The following is a 15,161-nucleotide window of genomic DNA, read 5'->3' on the forward strand; positions in this document are numbered from 1 at the left end:
AATCCCCACCGTGTGGGTTTTACTCTTCTTTCTTCAAATGGGTCCTCAGTATGATGTCTAGGGTGGAGGGGGTGGGGGGGTGGAGGGGGTGGGGGGGGTGGAGGGCAGGGATGGAGATGTGGGGAGGGTGCAGGGGAGGGAAGAATTGGTCAACTCCAGTTGCATAAAATGGCTTATAGTGAATTGACAGCTTGTTTTACTCATCAACATTGGGGTCGATGGAAAAGAAAATCAGACGTCAGGTAAAACTGGCTGCTGATTTTCTATTGCCGTAACCTTTTTGTGTCTCTCCCATCAACCCTGCCATTTAAATTAAAAATGAATCATACAAATATAAATAAATTCTCAACTTTCACACCCCTCCAGTTAAATATAATGCTACCACCATGAGTCCAAAAATAATCAGTCATTTTTTTCACTTCAGCTTCTTATCTACTCCGCTTATTCATTTCTGCTTTTTGCTTTCTCTTTCATCTTTCCTTTTACCTTGTGTAACTTTCTTTCTTGCTCTTACCTCTCTCTCCATATCCTATTCCTGGTCTTCGCCTCTATAATTTCAACCAGCTCCATTTTTAACCACATCTCGACCATCATTAAGACACACGTCAACATTTATATTCAGGTTTGACCAGTACACTCTTTGACAGATCCCACTGGGTAGGACCTCACGTAAATGGCGCCAGCGGAAATTGGCCTATCTTGGCAGCCACTTGGCCCATCGCGCATGGAGAATTGCCAGGGGGGCACTTAGAGCAGCCCCCGACCGGCGCCGCAGTGGCGCCAATGTCACCAATTCTCCGGTCACGGGAGAATCAGCGGACCGGCGTCGGAGTTGTGTCAAGTGAATCGCGCCCCCCCCCCTCCCCCCCCCCCCGGCGATTCTCCGCCCCACCTCTCCAAAAGTCTAAACACAGCTATGCAAATAACTTGTTTGTTAACTTTATTTGTAAGTGCCATTTGAACTATGTTGGGTTGCTTGATTGGAGTTAGTAGCAGGTATAGACAGCAAGTTCAAGTTTTTCTTTGTGTTTAAGAGCTGTTTAACTGATCATTCTAAATCTATTTTCTTTGATGTTAATGTGGTTTATTCTGTGTTGAAATTAAAGTTTTTTTTACATAAAATATACCTATTGGTCAGAGTCATCACTCCTGGGGTGAAGTATCCTTTCCTCATAGTTTTATAAATTTAAAAACATTGTTTCGGGTTCTTGTACGGTATCTTAACATGTCGGGGTCTAGTCTGGTATCCTAACTTGCCCTTTCATATAAACCCTCACATATCCAAACCTCTATCACCTATATCATCTCAAGCCAAGAATGTACACTCTCACTCTGTTCTTGCAGAATGGGTAAAAAAACTGGCGAATGAAGTTCAACACAGAGAAATGTGATATAATATAATTTAATAAGAAGGAAAGGGAGATCATTTAGTACAGGGAAGGTACAAGTCTAGGAGGGGTAAAGGAAAATAGGGAATACACATACATCAATCACTTGGCACCAAACGCCAAGGCCAGAAAATAAACCAGGCACTGGAAACTATAACATGTGCTATGACATGGCAGGCGCTGTAACAATGTTTTCCTTGAAAATCCAGGATAGATACATTGCAACACATACTGTTCATAATCAATTGTTAAGGCAGCGCGGTGGCGCAGTGATTAGCACTTCTGCCTCATGACGCCGAGGGCCCAGGTTCGATCCTGGCCCTGGGTCACTGTCCATGTGGAGTTTGCACATTCTCACTGTGCCTACATGAGTCTCACTCCCACAACCCAAAGATGTGCAGAGTAGGTGGATTGGCCACGTTAAATTGCCCCTTAATTGGAAAAATAAATGTAATATTATTTTTAAAAATAATACTAATTAATTAACAAATGAAAGTCTTAAGAAAATACTGTAAAAGAGGAGACTATATCATATCTGTAAAGATCAAAGCAGTAAGAACTGTCTAGTTCTTATTCATCAGCCCTTGATGTTGAATCTGTTCGAGCATGGGCCACATTTCCTGCAAGAAAAGATGAGCAGAATTAAACAAGGATTTCCTGTTCAACAAACCTCGCTAGTAAACTGCCAATTTTTTTCTTTTCTTGAATAACAGTCAATCCTGAGGAATTTGCAGGTCTGACATTGCCAAGAACACTGCTTACTTGTTGAATCCAATCAGTATGTGGTCCAAGTACTAACAGGCCTCCACAAATTGTACTTCGCAGTTGCTGAAAAATCAGTCATGTGTGTGAATGCACACGCACAGATGCACATGCATGCACACACGCAGCGACGCTCACAAACGGAAATGGGATGATGTCTGTTTTTTGCGATGTTGATTGAGGGCTAAATATTGGTCAGGACACTAAAATAGTGCCATGGGATCTTTTACATAAACTTGAGATGGTTCTGGTTCAATGTTTCATCCACCAATACTGGAATTTATAAAGGTTGTGCAGAAATAAGGGTAGAATGCATTACTTTAAAATGCAGATTCCATTACATTCATGTGCTGTGACCCTGCATTTAACCCCACCTCACCTGCAGATTATGCTTGGTTTTGACTTTGGTGGGGAATAATCTCAGCTTTGTGTGCAACACTGCAACATGGATGATAGAAAATAGCTTTACATTTCTCCCAATTTTTGTTTTTGTTGGAACCACAAAAACAAAATGGACAGAGATGTAAAATGGGTGACCCACTTTACCCTATTCAACAGATGGTCCCATCCCACCCCTCATGTTTAGTGACGTTGGCTCATACATTGTACATTTTAATGTAAGAAGAGAGTGACTCTGTCCAAGGTAGATCTGATATTTTTTCCTTGATGGAAACATACCTCTGTCTGCATGGTCAACCTCATTGCTGGAGTCACATATGGACCAATCAAGGGAAGGACACCAGACCTCCTTCCCTCAAGGATTCCAGTGAACCAGATGTTTTTTTTACAACAGCCAGAGGTTTAATGGTGACTGTAAATGGTAGCAGCTTTTTAATTCGAGATTTGTTGAATTAACTGAATTTAAATCCCCAGCTGAAAAGGTGTGATTTGAACCGTTATCCCTGGATCATAATTCCAGGCCTCTGGATTTGTAGTCCAGTTGTATAACTGCTATGCTGCCATATCCAGCATGATTAAAATCAGACTTACTGAAAACAATTATCGCGCAAAAAAAAATACTTCTGCCAGCTATCACCTGCAAAGATGGAATAGCATTTCACATGTTTTCGAAGGGGCCTATGCGCACTGATTATAATAACAAGGAGCTTTTAATTTGGAATAAGTGGAATGTTAGGTATAAATACATCAGAGAGAAGGTAGACGAGACATAGCAGCCTGCACTCTGCCCTCCTATAATAGAACGGAAAAGAGAGCGAAGAGGATATCTAAAAACTGTGGCCTGTTTCTACGAATGATCTGTTGCTTAACTTTAAATATTAGGAAAAAATGCAGTTTTGAATTTAATAACTGTTACAGTCAGCGAATAGACTAAACACCAGTAAGTTAGTGATTAAGATTTTCAACATCTATTTTGACTAATATTGTCATTTGAAGAGTATGTTTTATTTGTGTTCGCCTACCATCTAAGTGGTAATATTACAGCTCAAACCAGACATGCAGAAAAATAGTTGAGGCCATGCAACTGTGAGTCCTCATAAAAGGAAACTCTAGCTATTGAAACTGTGGAAGTAGTTAGAGTACTGACTATGTTAGGCTCAAGGGAAACCTTTTGTGAACTAACAAGAAATATTATACTACACAGGAGGTTTTGAAAGCTCTTTCCTTTGAGAACAAATGGGTATTCACTATACACAAACTTAGAAATTAAAGCTTTATATTGACATATTAGCATTGACCAAATACTATCTCCTCCAATTCCTGATACTCGCGCACACAGCACATTGTAAGAATTGCCACACTGTTCTGGTGTAGTTTGAATAGAGCTCTATATATTATTGTATATGGTAGCACAAACGTACAAACATATGAATCAGGAACAGGAGGAGGCCATTCAGCCCCTCAAACCCTACTCCACCATTCAATGAGATTGTGGCTGATCTAATTGTGACCTCAACTCCACATTCCCACCTATCCCTGATATCCTTTGAGTCCCCTGTTTGTCAAGAATCCATCTATCTCTGCTTTAAACATATTTAATGAGCCTGCCATGCCACCCTCTGGGGAAGAGGGGTGAGATTCTTTGGCCAGACGGCGACATGCTATCAGCCGTTTGCTGGCAGGGGTTTCTCTGCTCCCGCCACTGTCAAAGGGATTTCCCATTGAATTTACCCCCCATCGCCAGGAAACCTGCAGCAGAAATGTGCTTTCAGCGAGTCCTTAGCAGAAATGTTACAGTGAATGACAAAGCAAGTGAGATTGTGAGGACCAAGCAGGCTCACCTGTCATATAAAAGCAAAAATGGTGGGTTGCAAAGGATGGCCAGCGTGGGTCGTGAAGGTCGGCCGGCATGGGTCGCAAAGGTCGGGCGGCGTGGGTCGCGACGGTCTGACGGCGTAGATCCCAAAGGTCGGCAACCATGGGCCTCAAAAGTTTACTGGTTGGTAAAAGTGAGTCCAGGAGAAAAAAAGTTTGAAAAACACTGTTCTAAGGAATGCAATGAGGAGTCCCAACACCTGGTGGTCCAGTGAGTGAGCAGGGTCACGCCCAATCCCTTGATTATCCTGCTGATACATGGGGGTCTCCAGATGGGCGGGGTAAATGGATATCTACGTGATATGGGGAACTGGAAGACAAAGAACATGGGGTCAGCTCTTGGGAAGGATAGGTCTATTGGATGTGAAAGACTCACTTGAGATAGAACATCTGGATAATGTTGCATTGGACTCTTACTTCTTTGACGCATGCCAAACTCCATGTCAGCCACAGCTCACTCCTCGGTCTCCTCTGCGGGTTCCATGGCTCTTTATTCAAGGGGGTGTGGATCCGTATGTCGAATATGAACCCACCCCCCTCCCCCAAAATCTTCGGATGCTCCCTTCAATTATGGCCCACTTTATCCTTGGGGGAACAGAAAGGACACTGTAAGATGCTGGCATGCCAGTTTTATGGGGAGGGAGGGGTTCTATCTGGTTCCCTATGTGGTCAATGTGCCTGGCCAAAGAGGGCTGGGTATGTGTTGAGGGCTCCTGGAGGGTGGGTTCTGAGTGACATACTGGTACGTGAAGTGCGACTGGCACAAAAGGATTTGGAGGCAGATGTCAGGTGTCAAGGACTGGAATGATGCCAGGGTCATACAGGTGGTTACACATCTGAGCTCCACAAAGGAGGTTATTCATCTTCTCCCTGCATTGCATGCTGGTCCTCTTGGTGGGCTACCAGCACTCACTGCCTCTGCTCCCTGTTCCCACACTATATTCATAACAGTTGGCTGGTGTCCCTGCATTACACTGGAAAAGAGGGTGTCCCTCCTCTCCTCAATGACATCTGACATCCTATGTATGTCCCCATCAAGGAAGCATGTTGCAGGTCTTTTAGCAGCCATCTTCTTGACTGGAATGAAAGTCTGGGGTGAGTGGAGCGCTTCAAAGCTGATCCAGCTTGATTGGCTCATAATGGGAACCCTGACCCCAGAAAATCACAGGCCTGGGAAACCGGGACTCGGGCAGGATGCACGTGGGCAGCGTGCTGGCCCAATTGCATGAATAGGATCATGCCTCCCCGGCATTTCTAGCAGCAGTGCGAAAATATTCCAATTCTCCGCTGGCGGGAGCACTTAATCGCTGAAACAGAGAATCCCCTCTATATATCTCAATAAGATCATCTCTTATTCTTCCAAATTCCATGAACTACAGGCCCAACCTGTTGAACCTTTCCTCCCAGGATAACCCACCCTTCTCAATTATCAGTTGAGTGAACCTTCTCTGAACTGAGTAGAACTTTTATATCCTTTCTTAAATAAGGAGACCAAAACTATACACAGTGCTCATCTGGGGCCAAGTCCCGTGGCGTTAGTGGGAACGTGAAATGTTTCCCGTTGTGGAGGCCAGCGGGACAACATGCCAAGTCTTCTGGCAACAACATCATTAATTATGCAACCAGGTATTTTACACCAGATTCCATGGTGTGGCAGGCCTGATGATGCGTAGTCCACCGTCCTCCTTCGGCGCCAACTTGAAAAGGCACCTAACATCACTGACCCACTAGTCAAGAAAGACGGTAGACCTCCTGAAAATGAAGATGGATTTCTGGGAACGCTTTGAGGTTGGAAGTTGGACCCCTGAGAAAGAAGATTGATATGCAGGAGCATTGTGAGGCTGGAAGATAGACCTCCTCCAAGGCACTGAAACTGGAAGATCCACCGTGCACTCCGGAGGAAAGCCCAGGCATTGTTCAGGTGAGTCCTGACATCCGCATGCCATGTTGTTCCAGATGTGTTTCGGAATGGCGGTATTTGCATATTTACCGCTGGCGCCATGGAGCATCAGGTGTGGATCATCAGGCCTTCGTCTGTATCCCATTTGCGGGATGCAAATGAATTTCAGGCCAGCCTCCAGTAGGTTTCCCAATCCGCCATGAATCTTGTTTTTATTTGTAGTAACTCTGCACAGCTCGGTTGTCATATACTTTATGGGCTGTGAATCTTTTCAGAATATCTTAAAGCCCTGAAAGGTACTATTCACATTAAATCTGCCCATGGAAGGCCCTGCGTTGAGGAAGATTCATGCCAGTCTGAAATTACATTATACTGGACCATTTGGCTGATGGATCGCGAAGGAATGATTTTATCCAGAATTAACAGCAGTGCACATGTATATATTCTCATGAGGTGTATCGTAACTGGATACCATGATGGTGGAAGGAGAAGAGGACGTGTGGCATGTAAGTATGTGCAGCACTGTGAATTTAACCATTAAAACCCACCAATATTCATATCCGTGTCTACCATCGAAAAATATAACAAATACTTCAGAGGTGGAAGGAAAAATATTTTAAGAAAGGAAACATGAGGAGCGGCCAAAAAGCCTCACTGAGGAGAGGGAGGGTGAAATTCCATGTGGGGTTTTCTGCTTACTGACTCCAAGGAACCCCTGGCGATATGGCATGAGAATACCCATGTTTGAAGGAGACGCTTCTGAGGTCAAAATGAAGTGGCAGAGAAATTAAGGAGGAAATTCAAGAGAACAGGACCTTGGGCAGCACGGTGGCCTAGTAGTTAGCACAACCGCCTCACGGCGCTGAGGTCCCAGGTTTGATCCCGGCTCTGGGTCACTGTCCGTGTGGAGTTTGCACATTCTCCCCGTGTCTGCGTGGGTTTCGCCCCCACAACCCAAAAATGTGCAGAGTAGGTGGATTGGCCACGCTAAATTGCCCCTTAATTGGAAAAAATAATTGCCTAATCTAAATTTATAAAAAAAAAAGAGAACAGGACCTTTGCAGATTACAATATGATTATAGCTTGTAAGGCAAGGCAAGAGGATTACGCACAAACGACCGCCAGAGCTGATGAAATGAGCAGTGAGGCGGCTTGGGGGCTTTGGATACTGGTTCCACTAAACATGCAGTGATTCATATTCCAGTGGGAGCAAACATATTTTTTTCAATTAAACTCAGCACCTATTTGTGGTCATAAATATGATATGATCATCCTGCGTAAATGAATCAGTGTAAATTCCTTCATCACCAATACAGCACTCCTGTATTGAAATATCTTCCCCAGTGTGCAGCACGGTGGCGCAGTGGTTAGTGCTGCTGCCTCACGGCGCGGAGGTCCCAGGTTCAATCCCAGCTCTGGGTCACTGTCCGTGTGGAGTTTGCACATTCTGCCCGTGTTTACGTGGGTTTCACTCCCACAACCCAAAAGATGTGCAAGGTAGGCGAATTGGCCACGCTAAATTACCCCTTAATTGGAAAAATGAATTGGGTATTCTAAATTTAAAAAATAAAGAAATATCTTCCCCAGGCTTCCATTTCAAATGGATGAGCAGCGATGTTATTTCATAAACTGACCTACTGTCCCAGACGAAGGCCCGGAATATTTTAACTCCTATTTTAAATGCCACTGCCTAACCTCCACTCGTCTAGACCAAGAAAATGGATGGGATGTGGAAGGAATTCCTGCAGTCCAGATACTGCCAAGACCAAGTAACTGGAGGGATCGGCTGCCAGAACCATCCTGTGGGCGTCCTGTGTCAGGAAGGGGGGGCAGGGGAGTTCACCGCAGGGGAGGCTTCAGCTCCCTAACCCAAGGGCGCACTTCTGCTCCCTTTGGCCCCACTGTAGCCCCTTGGGTCTCTTCAGGTCCTGATCCACTCTGCTGTCAGGCTGGCCTGTCTGCAAACTCATGAGGTTTCCCGCTCAAGCTGCCAGGTTAAAATTACACTCGGGTCCTGATGTCATCACGGCACTCACGCGCAGCCCTGCTGGCTGTGGGTAGATGTTCTCAGTTGAACAGATTAAAATTTCAGCAGGTCAGCCCCGAGTATCTCCAATGCAGGCAAATAATTTGGGACGATATTAACTGCGTGCCCACTCATTTCCTGCCCCTTTCGTTTGCTGACATGGGCACATGACCAGTCTAATAAACAGCATAAAAATACAGACGTCCTCAACATTACAAGATGCGAGTAACCTTAGACAGTATTTTTATTGCAATACAGGCAATAGAACTCCAAAACTATGATAAACAAATCTCTGGCATCCCACCAAAATTCCCATTAACAAACTGAAATGGATGTCACTGACAGCACCGTACACTGCAACGTTCTGCGATTTGTTCTGGTCAAGAAGTTCTTACCACTTTCAGACAGACCAATAGTTCAGTTTCTGTGAAAGGGCTTTTCAGAACTGTGAGGTAGAAACGTGCAGAAGCCCCACTACTCCCCTGGTACTCTGAGTTCCACTTCACCACAGGAATACGGGGCAGAATAATACAGTCCTGCCAGCATGGGAAACATGGCAGGCAACTTCACTTTATTTGATGGGAGACAAATAAATCTGTTTCCCGACGGTGGGATAAACTGTTTGAATTTTGTTCTGCCAACTTCCAAGGCGAGTTAAAGGTGGGTCTAGCTTCCTGAGGAATAATGCCGTGAAGCCCATTTGTATGTATTAGCATTTCATGCGTGCTCATTGAAAGGCCACCTCGCCGGAAAGAGGTTTGCCCCGCTGGGGGTTACCATTGATCAGAAACTGAACTAGACTAGCCACATTAATACTGTGGTTACCAGGGCAGGTCAAAGAGGATTCCTCAACTTCCGGGTGGATTCTGCAACTTCCAGGCGGCCTGACACCGGAGTGGTTGACGCCACTCTTTGGCGCCAGTACGGCCTTCCGATTGGGGGAGAATCCCGGCCGAGGAATCCCAAAGCACATAACTCACCTCCTGACTCCCCAAAGCCTGTCCACCATCCACAAGGCACAAGTTAAGAGTGTAATGAAATACTCTCCACTTCCCTGGATGAGTGCAGCTCCAACAACACTCAAGACGCTCGACACGATCCAGGACAAAGCAGCCCACTTGATTGCTCCTCCTTCCACAAACATTCAAATCCTCCACCACTGACGGACAGTGGCAGCCGTGTGCACCATCTACAGCACTGCAGTAACTCACCAAGGTTCCTCAGACAACACCTTCCAAACCCATGATCACTACCATTAGAAGGACAAAGAGCAGCAGATACCTGGGATACCCACCACCTGAAGGTTCTCCTTCAAGTCACTCACCACCCTGACGTAGAAATATATCGCCGTTCCTTCGCTGTCGCTGGGGCACAATCCTGGAACTCCCTCCCTTAACAGCACTGTGGTAGTAGCTACACCACAAGGACTGCAGCAGTTTAAGGAGACAACTCACCACCACGTTCTGAAGGGCAACTAGGGATGGGCAATAAATGCTGGCCAAACCAGCGACGCCCACATCCCGTCAATGAATTTTTTTAAAAATGAAGTTTCCCTCCAATGAGAGAGTAGAGCATTGAGTTTTCCGACTGTTCAGAAGTGGCATGCAGTTAGTGGGCTTCCACCCTTCCATGACTTTGAGGTCCTTACATGTTGCTTTCGCCTGCTTGAGGCATATCGATTGCCGCTCACAAATTTGCGTCAAGACTAGGCATGGGAGTGGGAGGTAGGCTAGGTGGGGAAGGGGGAGTGCTGACAGTGTCCAGGGAAATGGGGAGAGAGGGTTGGATAAGTGGAGGAGGGAGGGGGAAGCATCTAGGGAAATGGGAGAGATATTGTCTTATAATATTGAAGGTGGTGCCGATGGTGGGCCCTGGACTCAGGATGCTGGTGATAGGAGGGAACGGTCACAGTCAGAGGGCAGAGTGGGATGTGGGAGGGTGGCAGATCCAGGGTGAGAGTTTGCTAAGTGAAGGTGTCATGGGGGGGATGGTCATAGAGGAGAATGAGAAGGTGGCCCAGATAATGGAGAGGTAAGGGTCAGAGTGGGCAATGGAACAGTAATAGGTGTTGGTTCTGAGGGCAGGAGTGGATGTGGAGGTAGATCGTAATAACACAGAGTGATTCAAGGGTTAGAGAGGTGAGAGGAATGGTGATATTGGCTGGGCTAAGGCTGATGGGGGAAGTTAGTGGGTGACAGGGTGTGGGTAGAAGGTGCTGAAGCAAATCTGGAATGTGACGCACACCACTTTTCAAATCTGACCTTGACCACACAGTTAGTGAGGAAGTGGGATCCCTTGTGGTGGGTGGAGGGTCTTTTTAGCTGGGTAGAGTTCAACGCCAGCACAAGTGGCCAGCTAAAGGGACGCCTTAATAATTATAAGGGAACTGGACGTCAGCAATGCTCAGTCATGTTCTCCTCTCCATGGTGAAGCCCCCATTGCAGCAGATTTATTCCCAAATCGTGGGTCTCATAACATTGAGATCCCAGCAAGGTGTGGAACTGCCATTCATCCCAGTGCCATTTGTTATCTGTTGCAGTCAGACACTGGGAGGAAAGGAGGAAAGAGGTGGAATGTTGCTGAGGGGCTCTGCAGGTGGAAGGCAATGAACTCACCACTCCAAACCTTGATCCTCCTAGGTGAATAGTTATGGCTGACAAGGGCTCATGTGGTTAGTCTTTCTGTGCTGCCAAGGCAAGGCAGTGAAGACAAGTGGAACAATGTCGGAGACGGCTTCGTGCCTTTGGCTCTCATCACCTCGGTCAAAGAGCAATTTCTCTATATGCATTCATGTATGAATGGGAGGGCAGCACGGTGACGCAGTGGGTTTGCCCTGCTGCCTGACGGTGCCGAGGTCCCAGGTTCGATCCCGGCTCAGGGTCACTGTCCATGTGGAGTTTGCACATTCTCCCCGTGTTTGCGTGGGTTTCACCCCCCACAACCCAAAGATGTGCAGGGTAGGTGAATTGGCCACACTAAATAGCCCCTTTAATTGGAAAAATTGAATTGGGTACTCTAAAAAAAAAATTTATGTATGAATGGGAGGAACCCTCATCTCTGGTCCTCCAGGCAAAGGGCTTAGCACTGTCCTGTTGGCTTTTTAATGAGGGAAACCTGTGTGGTAGTATGACTAGGGGTATTACATTACCTGGGAGTGTGAGCTGCCATTGGTGCAGAGGACTCGCTGCCCATTGGCCCAGGTAGTCATGTGCCTCTCAGCCGATTGGCTGAGAGGAAGGTAGCTCCGCCTATGAGGCGGGGTATAAGAACCCGTGGCCCCAGCAGCCAGCCATTCTTCTGTACGTCTGCTGCCGGGTCCACTTCTTGCGTATTAAAGCCTATCGTTCGGACTTTATCTACATTTCGTGTCCATTGATTGTGTATCAACCTATAAAGGTTCATTATATTTATCACTTTGATTCATTCACAGATCCACTGAGGTGTCAATGGTGTAGGCTGCAGGCAATACTGCCTTGGTAATAGCTCTCATCCAGATAAGGCAAACATTGTCTTGGTAATAGCTCTCATCCAGATAAGGAGAAGGTAGGCCCATCGCACGTTGGCAAAGGGCCAGGGGAGTAAGGGCCTGAGCAGCAAAAGGCAGCACCTCCTCAAGAAGATGCTGGTGAACAGGCTCCACAGAAACAATGAGCATTGGCCTAACCATTGGGTCTATTGCAGGCGGTGTTCTTATCTAGAAATGAGTGAACAACAGAAGATCAGCCATATTCAGCCCTCCCAATGCCCAGCAGGAATCACATCAACATTGCCACCCACCACCGGTCTCCAGAATAGAAGATTCCGGCCCACGGTCAATTCAGTGCGTTGAAAGACTCTCTCAATTAGGATAATAAATGCTGTGCCAACATTTACTCATAAGAGTCTGATAAGAATAATCTGTTTGCTTTTGTTTGCGATTGGAATATGTCAGAGTATTCAGCCACCTAACACCTTCTGTCGGGGAGGGGGGGTGGGGGGGTTGTTGACAGGCCCTCAGAATTGAACCCAATATCAAGGCAGCATTTTGACAAAGATCTATGAATCAATACAAACTACACTTACTTCTAATACGTTCAGGAGCTTCTAGAACACACACCCACACATATACACACACCAGTTGACCCAGAAGAATGCTGATAGAACCTGCCAGGAAGTAACATAGGCAGCTGATTTCAGGTTATGTCAGATTAGTGGAGCTCATGTAGAATTTTACAGCCAATCAATATCTTGCTGGTCCTGTTTGCCTTTAAGAATTTTTTAGCCAGCTCATATCTGATCCGAAACAAGGGGAAGTTTTGCTTTAATTTTAGCCTCCTTCATTCCTTTCAGGTAAATCATAGCTCTATCATAAGCTGGAAGCAAATTATATTTTCCCTTACTTTGTGAGGGAGATTTGAGGCCGTAATGTCGTGCAGCAGCTTTGTCAGAACCATATCTGTCCACACACAGGAGACGGTTCCTCACCTCTGACATGGACCTATTCTGTGTGTGCGTGTTGTCTTGCTAACTCCCAGTCCACTACTCAGAGATTGGCCTTTTGCAGCTTTGCGTGAGGACAGCATTTCCCTCCTGCCGTTGGTTACAAAAGAGCTCACGTAGCACTCGAACAGGAAACTGACCCCCTGAACCGGCAGCGTAGCCAACAAATAAACACAGCTCTTAAACCACTGTCAGAGACTATCAACTCACCCTCAGCTAATCGCCATCGTGTTTCATGGTTTCCAGTGTCGAAAAATGATTCTCTTCTTCCTCATTTTTGAGTGGACTGAATGAGGACTGGCTTGTAACAAATGCCAATATGTATAACTTTACAATAAATGGAACTTCGAAAAAATTACATTTACAATTGCAGGGGAATCCTTTTTAAAAACAATTCTCATCTTAGTCTCATTAAATGTTTGATTCCTGTTGCATGCTTGACCTCATCTTTAATGAAAAGCTTAATAGACTAATCCTACGCTACTCTCAGTATGATACATATCGAGTGAAATTACTTACTGTATTAAAGGGACGACATAATTTTAAACCCAGTAGGCCTCAATTTTAAATTCCGTTTGGAATTTTTAATTTTGGGCCTGGACCTGATCAGCAGGAAGGTAATTGTTTTTTTCCAGTTGGATTGGTGGAGCATGTTGCAGAACGTTCCCCATCCTCAGTTGCCCTTTGAAGACTGATTTGCTCTGATTTTAGATTTTATTTTATTTTAAGTCACCTGTAGCGACATTGTTTGCTGTTAATTAGTTTTTATCTTCAGCCTCCGTTTCTTTATTTCCCGAGAGAAGTCACTTACTGCCAAGAAAACTCCAGAAACCGTCGGGAGGGGGAAAGCAAGGATGTTTGAATCAAAGGCTATACTCTTTCTCCATGATTAGCTGACACCATAGTGTTTGCCCTGGGTGTACGGAGGGGTGGGGGAGAGGTCGGCAGAGAGATGACCTCATAGATAAAAATAACAAACTGGTTACATATTCCAGCATTAAGGCCTTCAACAACGTACACCCATTTCCTGAACTGCTGCTCTCATCCCTCCCTCACACTCCTGTCACCATCCCCTCATCCTCATCTTCCACCCCTGCAGCCTCCATATTCAACACATCTGATCTACCCGCCACTTCCAAACGCATTTTCCCCTCCCCTTTCAGCATTCCCAAGGGACTCTCTGGTCAACTCTACAATCACGCCCCTCCTTTTCCGACAGCACCTTCCTCAGCAAGTACAGGAGATGCAACACCTGCCCCTTCACGCAGCCTGGGGCCCAAACTCTCCTGCCATGGAAAAAGTGATTTAGTACACTGCATTCACTGCACATGATGTGATCACCTCTTTATTGGAGAGACCAAGTTAGATTGGGCATAGTTTCTTGCCCTGCTACCGAAAATATCAGCAGGCGATGCATGCCCTCTGCTGATAACTGCCCTGCTGCCAGCTTAATGTCACTCATTTCGGGCGAAGCTCCATTTCAGAGAACAACCAGCCAATCTGGTTGGTGTTGTATTTCTTAGTTTCCGCAAAGAGAAAAGGTATGGAGGTTCCCAGACTCAGGATTCTTGTAAGACACGATGAGAGGTTTATTAAAGGTGTCGCTCATACAATCAAAATGATGGTCTGCTCAAAGCCCACGCAAACACCCTGCTGATGTCACCACACATCACATGACACAGAACCAGCAGGAATGTATTCCCAGATACATCACACCCCTCCCCTTTACTTCAATAGTGCAACAACAACAATTAACATTTATACAACAAATCCCCTGACATGTTATTTCTACACATTTGTACAGTTCAATAAGACAGTCTATGTGGTGGCCGTCTATTCCATTTTGGTAGAACTCAGCATTCTTGAACTTGGCTATTTGCGACCTCAGATTCCTTTCTGTAGATGGTACTTCTTGAGTAGTTATTTCAGTATCTGTCACTTTTGGTTTGAGAAGTCCTCAGAAACAGAATCTGAACTCGTCACTGTCTCTGGTCTCTGTTCCAAAGTATAGCTCTTCAGATCTTCTAAAGGTAGAACCTCTTGAGAAGTTTCTGCAAACTCACTTTGTGCAGCAAGTAACTGATCAGCATGACGTCGCCAAACTCTTTCATCATCTGTCTGTACGGTGTATGGTATTAGACCTGTTTTTGGTAGGGTCATAACTAGTACTCATTTCTCATTGTTTCTGTAGCTCCGAGCTAACACTGTCTCTGTTTGGTTGAATACTTGCTTTTTAGAGATTTGCTCTAGCAATTTGTGTTTATTGTTGTCGTTTGACAATTTCTGATGTACCAGGTGGAGTTAACAAATCAAACTCGGGCAGCACGGTGGC

The 15,161-nt window shown here is 45.6% G+C and overlaps 1 long non-coding RNA gene across 1 annotated transcript; it reads right to left on the reverse strand.

Annotated features, from left to right (window-relative positions):
- Positions 1–1,386: 1,386 nt before the first annotated feature.
- Positions 1,387–12,955, reverse strand: LOC119978048. Its single transcript, XR_005463357.1, has 2 exons — positions 12,730–12,955; positions 1,387–2,008 (listed from the first exon to the last, which is right to left on the reverse strand). It is a non-coding gene; the product is annotated as an uncharacterized LOC119978048 (long non-coding RNA).
- Positions 12,956–15,161: the final 2,206 nt, after the last annotated feature.

Source organism: Scyliorhinus canicula, chromosome 1 (assembly GCF_902713615.1).
Source record: "Scyliorhinus canicula chromosome 1, sScyCan1.1, whole genome shotgun sequence".
In the NCBI taxonomy this organism is placed as follows: Eukaryota; Metazoa; Chordata; class Chondrichthyes; order Carcharhiniformes; family Scyliorhinidae; genus Scyliorhinus; species Scyliorhinus canicula.